Source organism: Gavialis gangeticus, unplaced genomic scaffold (assembly GCF_001723915.1).
Source record: "Gavialis gangeticus isolate Ggan-Ray unplaced genomic scaffold, GavGan_comp1, whole genome shotgun sequence".
NCBI lineage: Eukaryota > Metazoa > Chordata > Crocodylia > Gavialidae > Gavialis > Gavialis gangeticus.
The window spans coordinates 177,106,279-177,120,527 of NW_017729022.1; positions in this window are offsets into that span (position 1 = coordinate 177,106,279).

The window sequence follows — 14,249 nt, forward strand, 5'->3', positions numbered from 1 at the left end:
ATAGGATGGAATATGTAGAAGTGGAGAGGTAGGAGCTGGAGGCAGGGAGTTTGGGTGGTTAGAGAGAGAGAGAGAGAGAGGGGAGACCAGTGATTCTCATCCAGGGTGCTGCCCCATTATTGCTGCCAGGTGGAACTGCCCCACTATGCCTTTCTTTCTGAGACATATTGTGGGGCTGGATTGAGAAGTAGCTGCAGCCTGGCCTGACAGTCTGCCACAGGGTTGGTGTTGCTGACCTGCCTGAGAGCCCAGATTAGTGGCAACACCACCACTACAGACAGGATAGGGTAAATGATGTCCCTGCCTCTGTGGTTTCTGGCAGGTAAGAGGCACCCCTGGGCTTCATGTACTGAGGTAGAGGCTCGGTGGGGGTGGGCATGTCTCTTGCATGGGGAAAAGGAGGTGCTCCCTCTGCCCCTCTACAGGGAATGCTGCCAACTACAGAAAAGTTATGGAGGAATGTCTCGAGCCTAAAAAAGCTTCAGAACAACTGCAGTAGACACATGGGGACAGGGTGTATAATAGCTGGAGTACTACAATTCTTTAGGCAGACTAGAACTGAGCCCGGGAATCCTCGGTCTCCACATTCCTTTGCTGTAGGCAAACACCTGTGGAACCAGATGACAAAGCGTGTATCATCCTCCTCTACTGATTAGGTGATACAAGGTAAGAGTGTGTTCCTGCAACCAGTCATTCCCCTAGCTGGAGGACTGGAGTGGTCTAAATTGCCAACAGAATTGTGATGATAATCCATGATGAGTGTCAATACAATGCAATTTCTGTTTCCTAAAGAAAAGGAGGACACTGGAACCTCCCTCCTCCACAAAGCTAACCGTGTATGAAGGAAACAGTGAGTTTGTCAAGTCGAGCACTTAAAAGTTAGGGAATGCCAGAATTAAGTGTGTTTGCAATATGAATACTTTGCTTTGCACATACATATTACAATGCACAGTACAAATAACTTAAGCATCAGTGTCCTCATGAAGTAGCTTAATAATATCCTCATTTTTATATATGGGGAAACTGAAACTCCAATTAAGAAACTGGCCCATGGCCAAAGCCAAAAAGCTGGTTGTAACAGAATGGGTTTTATAACTCGTGCTCTGCTGTCTAGCCATGCTGGTTTTCACCTTGGAGGTCTTAGGTTCTCTGTGGGGACTGATCTGGATTTGGATGATTGTGCATGTGGGGTAGGTTCCCTTCATGTCACCCTTGTGTGATGTCACCAATTGGATAAGGCCACTGGATCCTTCAGATTTTAAAGACTATTACAATGCAGTCTTTAATTTCCCCCAATGCCTGGACCTCATTCAGTGTATAGGGTTTATGGTCCCTAAGAATGAAACAGAATTGTGCAATGAATTTGTCATCTGTAGCTCCTCAGCCTCACTTGTTGCAGAAATTGGAAGGAATTTAGTGGATGAGGCAGGGAACTGCAAGAAAAGAAACTGCTGTCTTGTGTTAAAGCACTTGTATGTTACCCTAGAGATCTGCTATTTATGCCTCTGTCCTGCTGTTGTTAAATGATGCCAGGGAAGTCACTTAAATCCCATTTTTCACAGTTTCAAGTTCATTTGCTTAGTGCCTACTGTTGGAAACATGTATTTAGATTTGGTAAGTTCTGAGCTCTTGTCATAGCAGATGAAGTCCAATATATCTGAGCTTTGAATATATTAAGTTCTTAGTACTCTGGAAAATTGGAGTCTGGGTGTCTTCAGTTCGCCACTCCATATTAGTGGGCACTTGAAAGTAATGGTTTTATTTCATTAACTGTAAAATGGGGATAATACCCTCCAGTTTCCAGAGCATTGTGAAGTATTTGTGGACCACAGAATAACCATAAGGAAATAAACTAACCCTTTACTGGAGGGAGCGTTTGGATGATGTGCCTAATTAAAGACTGCATTATGTTAACTTGGCTGCTCTGTCTGTATGCAACTTTAAGTCTGGCATTTGAGTGTTTGGCTTCACAAAAATAATGGTCTTTCAATGTAGGAGGAGCTTTTTTTGTTTGTTTTAAATACAGTATTGAAATATGTGTACAGAACCTAAACTCAAGTACAATAGGAATGTCAGGAAATAAGATGCACATACCAACCCTGAAGAATTACAGAATTTGAAGGAAATAATGCAAGAGGAAGAGTATTTTTCAGCTTTATTTTAAAGATCCATTGCAGGAATGGGATCAGTTGGCATTACAAGAGATGAGTGATAAAGGTCAACTGAAAGGAGTGTATTTGAAGAAAGGTGTGAAAGAAAAGTACTAAAATTTATTCATTTCCATATAACACTTTATATCCCTATTGGCTAATGAAATCTTGTACTCGTACATCCTTCTATAATTATGCCAATCATTTCATTGTTGATGTATTCTAGAAAACATAAAATCTTATTCTGAATAGTCTGTTCAAAGCTGTAAAGTGTTACTTCTGTGCTGTTAGTGATTTTCTTAGACAGTGCTTCTTAAGTGTAATTTATGTTCCAAGGAAAAAGAAATGAATATTAAAAATATATATATTTCTGTATTGCACATGTCACCAGGGTATTTAAATGTTGAAGGATGCTTGGAAAAGTTGTAGAAGCAGGGACTGAAGTAGCCACTTTCAGCTGATGCTCAGGTGGGTCCCTGTCACTTTCTTCCTATCCTGATTATTGTAAGGCACAGCCAGGTCAGCAAGTATGGATGTGAGGAGAAGAAATTGCTGAACCACAAGATGCAATTTGTAACTGTGTAGGGATAAGTGTTTCCCCACCAGTATCAGGTTCAGGATGCTGTTCTTGGCTGTTTCTATCTGTGGTGAGTGTGGCTTCTTAAATGGGTTCTAGACATAATGCTAATAATATTCTAGTCTTGCAGAGGACTTCACAGCATTCGGCAAGAAGTGGATTCCACTCCTATGACCTAGTTAGATGTTCTCATTTCATGGCTAGGAAGGGTTGAGACAGACGCAGCCTAACATGTGTACCTAAATGTCACAAGCTTAAATTTTTCAGCAGTGCTGAGGCAGTGACAGGAAGCAAACACATCAGTTATTTGGATTGTCCAGTACTATTTCATTAATTGCTGTATTTTATATATTCTCAGATCTACCTTGTATTGCTTATGCAGTCTTTCTGTAACAAAAACAGTACTTTTGCAGGATTTATCTCTGGTCACTAATGATAAGAGGCTTAAAAATCTGGCAAAACCCTAATATGTCTAATATGCTTTATGGAAACATCAATAATTTTACCAATGTTATGTAGACCTGATCTCCTTTCCTAATAAAAAATCAAGAGAGTTTCACTGGGCTAAGTGAGAAAACAGATCTTGTATGGGCACGTCTACACATGTAATTAATGTGCAGAAAGCTTACTGCGCAGTAAACTTTCCCTGGGAGTGCATCTACACATGCACCCATTACTTTTTGTGTTAAACTAGCTTGTTATAACAACACTTTGCCTATAATGCCTTCCATGGCAGGATCTTAAAGTGCTTTAGAGATGGTAATGAATTAGTCTGCTGACATTGGGAAGTTAGACGGCTTCGCCTTTAAAAAAAGAAATGGAGGCACAAGCAATTTAACAGCCACATTTTCAAAAGCTGTCTAATTTTGGATGCCTCAATTACAGTTGCCTATGTAGAGTGATTTTCAGAAGGGCTTAGAAATGTGACTCCTGCTGAATACAGCTGTAAATGCTTTCTGTTTCCAAAAAAAATCAGACTCTGGAATCTTGAATTTTGTACCAAAATTCCAGGCCATAAAAATGAAAGCTGTTTTAGAAAATTTGTGAATCTATGGCCCAAAGTCACAAAGGAATGCTGTACCAGACCTAAGAGTTGGAGTGTGCCTCTTGCCTATACTCTAGTGTTGGTAAAAATGGCATTGGGCATTTCTGTTTTTGTTGTTTCCCATGGATAATTGGATAAAATGTGCTCAAGCTTACAAGACAGACTGGGCTGGCAGCTGGGGGGGAAAAAAGCATTAATAATACAGGCAGTCCTCAGACTTACCGTGCCCTGGTCTGGGGGCACATGCCCCACCCCCCTCATGCCCTACTGCTGCTCACCAAGCTGGGACAGGGTAGGCGTGGGGCAGAGCTGTGGCTGGTCTGGGGGTGGGGGGCATGGCTTGTCTGGAGGCAGCGCAGCAGCCTGTCCCGCACTTGCCCTGCCCTGAGCGGGTGAGCAGTGGGAGTACATAGCTCCTGCTCCCAGTGCAGCCCCTGCCTTGCCTGCCCTGCCCCACACAGATCTGGGGGCATGCCCCCCCAGCCCTCCCAGATGAGTGGTGGTAGCTGGTGCATGAGCTGCCAGATGAACAACTTGCCCCAGCCCCTCCCTCACCATGGGGGGCCTTGATCTGCCCTCCCACACCCCTTCCCTTCCCTTTCCCTTTCCACCACATCAGACTTACCATCTGGACGCAGCTGTATCCAGCATCATAAAGTTGAAACCCACGTCAGAAGGTCGACAGGGTGTCAATTTATAAACATCCTAAGTGCCATTTGTCGTAAGTCAAGGACAGCCTGTAAATGGCATGTTTTTCATGGATGTACTACAGTCTTCTCTTGGTTCATCTCAGCGTGGGTGAAAGAGTGAGAATACTTAAGAAAGAAGTTGGTTACATATGATGGCATAAAAACAGAAAGGCATGGCTTCATCTTGCAAAATGGAATCACAATTTTAAAATCAAAACTCAACAAAATCATGACACTTTCTGAAATATGGCAAGTAGGATTTACTTTCTCCAAACATTTAGACAGAGTGAGTAAACATGAGGTATGTCTACGCAAGATGCTTTACTGTGCAGTAGACTAATCTATTGTCCAGTAAAGTGTCACTGTCTACACTTGCACATCATTTACTGCACAGTAAATTAGTCTACTGTGCAGTTAGCTACTGCCCGTAAATACTGTGCAGCAGATAGCTACTAGATAAGGTTAGCTACTACCTTAGCTAATTGGATTTTTGGTACACAATTTAAGATTCTTGAGTTTGATTTTTTTGGAAACAGAAGGCATTTACAGCTGCATTTAGTGGCAGTCACATTTCTCAGCCCTTCTGAAAATCACTCTCCATAGTGTAACCGCTCTCCAACTATAATTGAGGCGTCCAAAATTAGACAGTTTTTGAAAATGTGGCTGTTAAATTGCTTGTGCCTCCATTTCTTTATTTAAAAGTGAAGCTGTCTAACTTTCCAGTGTCAGCAGACTAATTCTTTAAAGCACTTTAAGATCCTGCCATGGAAGGCATTACGGACAAAGTGTCGTTATTACAGGCTAGTTTAATACATCAAATGTGACTCAACAAGAAAAAAAGGAATCAAAATGTATGCCAGAATTGATGTTTATCAAATAGTCTGCCTTTTTCTAAGTCTCATAACCTTTTACATGTTTTTATTAATACTGAAATTCATATGATCTCAGCAAAATGTCTTTGCATTCAAAAGTAGTTTTGAAAACACTTCCACATGTCTGTGGTCTTAACTAATGATATATAGTTAAACAATGGAAATAGCAATACAAAATTAAACAAATTGCCTGGAACTATAAGAGAACGTTACTTCCAGTCAGGCAGCTGTAGGTTTTACTAATGCAAATCCTTTCCTTTGTGAAGGAAAACTCTCCAGACTGCTGTCATAATCCCGGTGTGATTTTGGCTGAAGACCCAGTAGTGTCCTGCCCCTTGGTGGAGAAGCATATGCACTGCAAGTATTTACGCAGGTCTGTAGTGATAGTCATAAAGGATGGATGTATTTACCATTAAAGTTCAAACAGTATAATAATATCAAGTTTGAATAAAGAATTTAGAAGTTTATTCAGAGAAGGTTGTCTGTATGTATAAAGCATGTAGTACCAGCTTTTTGTGCCCCAATGACTGGTCCAATGATTGTGTAATTAATGGTTATTTGGTTGTGTAATTAATGGCAGGAAGTGTAGCACATGTTACGTACTTATAGACATATAAGACCTTCAAAAGATACAGACTAAACATCTCAGAGGAAGTTAGGACTTACAAAATCCAGCTGTCTTCATACAGCTTGGAAGTTTTTCTTGCAAGTATAATGTGTGATATTCAAGACCCAAATAGTCCTCTCGGCTTGCATATGTACTATAACAAGAGGACATGCCCTTAAGTGACTTAAATGTCTTTCTTTTTAGGCTGAGTTTTCTAACATAAAACTCTAGAAACCTATTTCTGCTTGTAAATCCTTGCTGCAGCTCTGCTGATAAACCTGAGAGCATGGAGCTTAAAAATAATAGTTTCTCTGATTCTGAAATATGCTTTTAGTGATACAGCTACTAATAAATGAACTTTTATTGTAAATGAAATGCAGTACTTGAAAGGTAGTCATTACTATGTAGAGGAATATACCTTGTGCTACATACCTGGGGAAAGAGGATTACTTTCTAGCATGAAAGATTTTGTATCAAGTAGGGATGTTATGAAAAACTGCCCAGCCCTAAGAAGTACTTTGAAAAATAAATAACAAGTGCATGACAATGAGCTGGTTTATGTTTTCACATGTGTGACCTCTTGGTCATGTTTTGATGAAGTTGGCCCTCTGTATCAAAGACAGCATATTATATAAACAACTGTAGGCAAAGCCTCTTGTGAATTCAGGTTACGATGATGCATGATTAATGCAAGAGCTGGTAAATTTTAATATCTGCAGCTGAGCCCTAGACTCTTCCAAAAACTCCATGGGACTCCCGGGGATGAGGATTCATCTTTCCTCTTTGCCCTTAGTCTATTTTTGGATTTATTATTTTTACTTACTTGTATTCTGGAGATGGGAACAGCGGGGGGAAGAGCTGATTTCCTTGTGCAGAGGGAATGCTCCTCAAGGGCACAGTTGGTGAGAAGCTAAGATGTAGGGGGGGGAGCACAAAAGAATATGGGGTTTTTTTGGTTGGTTGCGTTTTTTTTTTTTGGTTTTTTTTTAGTGTTGAGGTTTCTTGCATGACATTACCTTCGTACTTAAGACAGTTAATTATGGGCTGGAATGCAGAGGAGTTGTTGCTAGTGCAAAGAAGGGTTCATGTCTCCTACTGACTGGATTTTGGCTTACCCCTGACTTGCTAAGCAAGAAACTCAAGCAGATTACAGGCTGCCCATAGCAGCCCAATCACACTATTTATAGAGCCCTGGCCTCTCTTGCTGGAGACTGGCACTGAGCCTTTGCAGCCTTAAGGCTGTAGCACTACAGCATGTTCTAAATAAAATCAGAGCTGGCATCAGAGATGAAATGCACAGGGCCAAATTCTCTCTGACGCAGCACGCGCACACATGCAAGAAAACCCTGCTCAGCTCAGGAACATGAAGTAGAAGTGAGCCATGTAATTTATGGTCCATCTGAAATCTCATGGTTGTACAGCAGAGGGCCACATTTATGAAGTATATCTGACTGCACTGTCCACTCTTCCTAATTCATATTATTCCCATGCCTTGTAGGATCATCATAAGTAGTTTGCCTCTGCAATATGGATTTGATCTAAGCCAGGATATGGGTGTCCATTTCCCCAGCTGTTACTGTGAATAGACCAGATCCTCAGATAGTAGAACTAGTGTAGCTTTGCAACTGTCAATAGTGTTTGCTTAATTTACACCACCTGATTATCTGGTCTATGTGCGAAGCCTGTTCTCCATGCATTGCTCTGAAATTTGGCTCACAGTCAAAGCAGAGAGTTGAAAAGCAGCTGCAAGAAGAAGTAACAGTGACATTGTTAGACATTATCTGGTTATGGCAATCTTTCTCAACTGGGGAGCTGCAACACCGTTTCAAGGGTGCAGAGGTTGGTGCTGCCTCAGCCAGCCAGCCAGATGGAATTGCTCCACATGTCTATGTTTCCAGGAAGGGTATGCGGGGCTGGAAAGTGAAGCAGCTGTGTGGCACTAGTAGACACTCTTGTCTGCATTAAGTTTTGTTTCCTTCCCTTCCCTGCTTTGCTTCTCTTCCCTGGCTGGGAGTTCGTACATGGGAAATGCAGACAGCAGCCCACAGGAGCACTCTCGGAGTGTAGGACAGTGGTGCTCAATCTTTTGGCCCTGCAGGTCAGATAAATTGCATGGAGATCACAAATCAGATCAGGCCCCACATACCAGGATTGTGCCCTGCGCTGCTGCCACCCTGTTTCACCCCACACAGCCCCACTCAGCCTTATGCTATCCTGCTCAACCCCATACCACCCTGTGCTGCCCTACTTGATCTTGCTCTACTCCGATCAGCCCCGCGCATTCAATCTAGCACATCAGGCCACACTATCAGGCTCACAGAGCTTCCCCCATGTCTCAAAATTTTACAGCAGGGGAGCATCAGTTAGCTGCCATTGCTCCCTGCTGCCAAACTTTTGTACTCACAGGCTAGATAACATGGTTCTGAGGGCTGGAGCTGGCCAATGGGCTAAGGCTGAGCATCCAGGGTATAGGACAGCCACATAAGGCTTTTGCAAAACCTGCATCTCTTATTTACAAACTGCCAGGCAATGAGGAGAAGAGAAGGGAGGGAAGCTTCCCTATCCAGCCCTGCATACCTCTTCTGGAAACAGAGGAGCATGGGGTAGTTTCAGCTGGTGGTGGAAGAGGCCTGGAAAAAAGTAGGTAAACTTAGACTTTACAGTGGTTCTCAACTGGGGTGCTGCCAAAATCAGGAAACTTACAGAAGGCTGCCTTGAGTTTAAAAGGTTGAGAACCACCGTGCAGCTAGGGTGTCACAGGAAAGCCATGTAAATAGAAATACTTCTGCTGCTTGAGTGCTGAATACAGGAGCAGCAGATACAGTCTGCCAAGAGAACTCAATTCATCTGTCATAACTCACAACCATCAGATTTATTTGATAGCAGCTATAGATTGTTTGGCTTAACCGACTTAAATTTATAAGAGAGCAGCAATAGATTGGGCCCCTGGTATTCATCATTGCAATAAAGTTGTCTAATTGAAAAAAGCCCCTATTGACAAACCAACAGAAAGTACATTGACTCGATAGTAGTTTTTGAATTATTTAGTCTTCAGTTTCTTACATAGGATACTTTAGCTGTTATATTTTTATGAGAGCAGCCATTCTCCACAAGAAGTAAATGCACACTCAAATGGTCTCAGAGTAAAAGAAAGATTGGCTCCCTGTCTGTATTTTAGGCAGCCCCTATATTGTATCTCTTTAAAGTATTTGCATAAGAAGGATTTTTGTAGCATCAAACATAGATCCAAGTCACCTAGGCAAAGCCAGCTGCTTGTGATCCAGATGCTGATTTTGGTTAAGCACTGGAAAAGCTGGAAGATGACACTTTGTGCAGGAGCTGGGAGTTACCTGCCTACTGATGACTCTTGTGATCAGCTTGTGTTGTCTTATCCACTCTGCCAGTAGCTTCATCCGTTAGTTGCATGCCAGAAAGTACTAAGCCACGTAAGACACTGTGTACAAGGGGTTTAGGAGTGAACAGTCATCTAAACCTTATGTCTGAGGGGGCTTCTGTTCACTGCAGCAGCCTTGCTGAGTCTGAGAGCTTGCCAGGCCACAGCTCCTGAAGATAGGGCATAGAAGCTTTGCAAGGTCCTGCAGCATTTCCCTCTAGCAGTCCCTGGCACAATTGTGTCTGATCTGCCTTGCTTCTACTTATGTCTGAGGGGGCTTCTGTTCGCTGCAGCAGCCTTGCTGAGTCTGAGAGCTTGCCAGGCCACAGCTCCTGAAGATAGGGCATAGAAGCTTTGCAAGGTCCTGCAGCATTTCCCTCTAGCAGTCCCTGGCACAATTGTGTCTGATCTGCCTTGCTTCTATTCCTGGGTCATCAGGACAGTATGAAACACTGGACACATCTACACAAGTGGCGGACTGCGCAGTTGTTACGGCACAGTCATTTAGTACTTGCTTGTTACTATTGCACAGTAGTGTTGCTGTCGTGATCCATGTCTGGTGACACTATGGTGCCATAGCCATGAGCTACAGTGCAGTAGCTTGTTGCTACGGCATCGTTGTATCTTGTGTAGATGTGTCCCACTGATACTCCGTGCCTCAGGGGGATATGAGGCAGGCTTAGCCAGAGATGACTGGAAGTGACTATCTGACCGCAAGTGAGTGCCTGGTGTGAAATGGGTTTGGTGGGATCAGTCTAGTTCTTAGTAAACATTTGTGCTAGCAGTATTTGAATGATGCAGTACCCAGTTACTCAGGCTTTGTGGACGTGGAGAGAATTTCACCTCATGTAGTATACAGGCTGGCTATCCTCCAGGAAAAAAGTTATATCCATGTAAAACCTTGCTTGATATTTTGGAGCCAGAGCTACTTTTGGGCCCCCAGTTAACAGTCCCCAGTTGAAATGACAGCCTCCAAATGGCAGTTCAGTGCTGATCTAGCCACCTAGACCACCTATATTTTTATGGTTGGCAGCATGCCTCTCTTTTGTGCCTCCATGCGTGCCCTCTCCAGCCTTCATATAACTTGGGGGGCTCTGCAGAGTGAGATAGGGAATCATCAGTCATTAGGCCTAGAAAGTGGGGTAGGGTGGTACAAGCGCTAAAGTGTATGGTTAACAGCCCCAAGATTGCAAGTTTAAGGCCGCAGCAGATTTGTTCATGGTACAGCCCTGTCAGATCCTAACAAATCTGCACATTCTGCTAAATAAGTTGTCACCAGGACAAGAAAGGAAGCCCTAGAAAGGAGTTGATTATAGTTTGAAATTGTTACCAAGACTGATGTAGGAATCTTGCTATTATGGGAAGTGCAATGCAGTGCTGGAGGGAGGCAAATAACATCCAATTAGGCCCATCTTCTTCCACAGGCTCAGCAATACCATTTCTCTTGGGACCCCAGATCCACAAAGTAGTATATTTTTTCCTGTCCAGACTCTATGGCCACTCCCCTGAGGTTCCTTGGCACTCTGGTGTTTCTCAATCAAAGCATTTTACCTCCAGCCTCCCAGATGTTTAATTACTCTGGAAGCAAAGCAGAATATGTTTTTAATCACCATGAATAACCCATAGGCAATATAAATAAAATGAGCACAAGCAGCCACCCCTCTATCAGTTGTGTTTTTAGGCTTATGAAACAACAACCATTCTCTGAACCTAGATAGTGCATAGACAACATATCTTCCACAGGTTCCCAAGCACTGCACAGATTGTATGGATAATGTAGGAAGAACATTTTCTCTTTTAAATAGTAGTAGAGATTCAGAGAACGGTATTTCAGTCTGTTCACAGCAGTACGGTATCGCTGTTACTCCACTGTTTGACTGACTGGCTGTTTTAAGTATACCCCTAGTGGAAGACCCAGAATGACTATTTACCAAGCTCTGATCTTTCCATCTCAGCGGGCACATCTACACATTCATGAATGCACCATTCATACTAACTTAATGTGAAGTAATTGGCACCACTGCACATTAGTGAAAATGAATGCATTTTGTGTGACACTTAATGCCCATTGGACTAATCTGCTGAGCATTGGTGCATTAGTATGGTTTTTGTCAGCCATGCTAATGTGCATTAGAATTAGTCTAATGCGCATTAAGTGCCTTGTGTAGATGCACCCAGTTGCTGGTTAAGTTTTAAAAGCTGTTTCCAGGTCTTTTCCAAGTAATTAGTAGTGGCCAGTCTCATTAGAGTCCCACTGGGTGCATCTACACGTGCACTTCAACGTGCAGTAGCCTATTTTACTGTGTATTGAAGCATCACATCAAAAACTATTCTAATAAGCTAATGCACAGTAAAAATAGGCTACTGTGCATTAAGCATCACTAAAAAAACGTGCTTTCACTACTGCACAGTAAGGCAGCCTAATGTGGATGCATTTAGTACCTTACATTGTGGTACTAAATTTAATGCACATAAGGAAAAACACATTAATGAACATGTAGACACACCCATTGACAACTTCTGTATCCCAGAACTATTGAAAGAAGAGTGCCTGGTTCCTTTGTCTTGCCCTCTAGGCTGTAGACAGTGAACTTAACATGCTTCCTGATGGGGAATTTGCACTCATTTTGCAGAGGGGATACTGGTAAATAGATATACACGGGCCAAGGCAGTAGAGAATGAGGTTCAGAGTCCTCATAATTCTACCCAAGTATACTCCACCCTCTCTCTCTCTCCCCTCTCCATCAAACAGTGCTATATTAAACTCATTCTCCATGTATTATAGCATTTCCTTCCATTTGTCAATATCCACCATTTGTCTCTTGCTTTATATTGTGTAAGTATTTGGGGCACGGACTATTTTTTTTGAATGTTTGTTCTTGTTGCTAAATGGCTGGGATTCCCAGGCACCATTCAATACAAATCATATGTAATAATAGTAGTAGTTCAGTTACATCCTATCCTAGACCTCCTATTGAATGTATTGTCAAGTTTCCTGCCAATGCTGCAAAGTCACTCATCCCTGTTACTTTCAAATAAAGATCTACAGGGTGTGATTTTGCTGACTCTGCTCTAGGCAGTACTCTGCAATGGCATAGATTTACACAACATTTTTGCATTTTTCTGTATTAAACCACTTTTTTCTGCCAATATTTGCGTTTTCTTCTATCTCTTTCTCTCTTTCCATCTCTTCTTTCCATCTCACTGTGGCAGAGCCTAGCATGTATGGAACAGTAGCCTGAATGGCTATGTAGCTTTATTAATGCTCCTACTCCTAAACCACTTGGATGGTAAAGGTTTTCTGTAAGTAAGTTTTAGAACTGGGGCTTCTGGGGAAAGATGTGGGCTGATGGTTCTTAGTCTTGTAATCTGCAGAGTCCCATTTTTCACCTGGAGGAGGAAGTGGTTTGCCCAAGATGTGAAGGGAGATCTTGCATTTCTGTTTCAGTATCCAGCTTCAGAATGCAGCTGAGATGCGCCAGTTGCCTGTGTTTGCACTTGAAGATTATTTGCAAGAATACTAAGAGAATTTTAGTAGGTTTGGATCTATCATATTGGTGACATTCCACTAGGGAAAGTTACCTGTGCTCTTCTTGGATTTAGTCTGTCTTTGCATTCCTCTAATTTGGAGGACTAAGGCCACTAGCTTCTCCTATGAAACCTGTCAAGGTACTTACAAAAGCTTCTATTTGGTTGATATTTACCAGTTTATTTCCTGACATCATTATGTAATAACACCAGAAAGGCTATTGTTATACTGACTTATTTTTGTGAGTCACTAGTCAGTGCTACACTGGTTTGTTGGCTGAGTATTCATTCACAGTGATGAAGCCTGCTCCCATGGGCTGAGTGGTAAAATGGCCTGTGAGCATAAAGTTTATCAGGCAAACAAAGTGAAAATGGTGTCTTGTGGTTTGATGAATACAGCTCCAAGTAAATTACAGATCATTCCCATTCCCATTTGTCAGTTGTCTAGCAAATGACTGTTGTCAAATGCAAACATCCATAGCTTTTTTACACTGTTTTTAACTTTACACATAGTATAGGATTACAGAGTAGATGGAACAAACAGATAACATAAGAAAACACAGGTGTAAAATGATGTGGGAGTAATGGTGACAGTTAAAAATCTTTTTTTTTTGCACAGTTACTTTTAGGAGACTAAGACTGGAGTTCATTCTGCTTAATCTTTCAATTGCCTCCTGATGGTTTTCATATATTTACCATCAGGAGGCAATTGAAAGATTAAGCAGAATGAATTCCAGTCTCCCAAGTATCATACATATATTTAGGAAATATATCTATATCTCTCTCTCTAAATATATCTATCTATTCTCTCCCCTACAGTGCATGTATGAAAGAGCTTTGGAGCACTTTGTGTTAGAGCATTTGATGAAAACTCATCTAAAGCCAACAGAACAGACTTTACATTTACTACACTCAAATGCATTAGCTTACTTGGGATAGGAAAGGAGAGCAGTGAATTATATTGCCAGGGAAGAAACTTTATCAGAGCTGAACATCCTGCACATTTTTACACATCCCCAGTGCCCCACCAGTACAGATTACTAAGGCTCCTCCATATGTTTTCCAGAAGCCAGCACACTCCCTGCTTCATCTTGTATAACTATTATGCTTCCTCCTGGGCTGACTGACCTAAGTGAAGCTTATACAAAGACCACTCAGTGTTCTCTGTCTACTGTTCATGGCTTCTACAGGCAAGAAAAAGCCTTGTTAGGTGAATCCTTTAGAAAAAACACACATCCAAAGAACCAAAGGGAAATGTGGGGACTCAACCCTCTAGTGAATGGATGACATCCCTGCGTAGCAAGAGACCATATCATTTAATTTCTTACAGTGTTCACAATTGAATGACCAAGCTTATTCCTTATATCTGGATTGAAGTCTGTTGGCT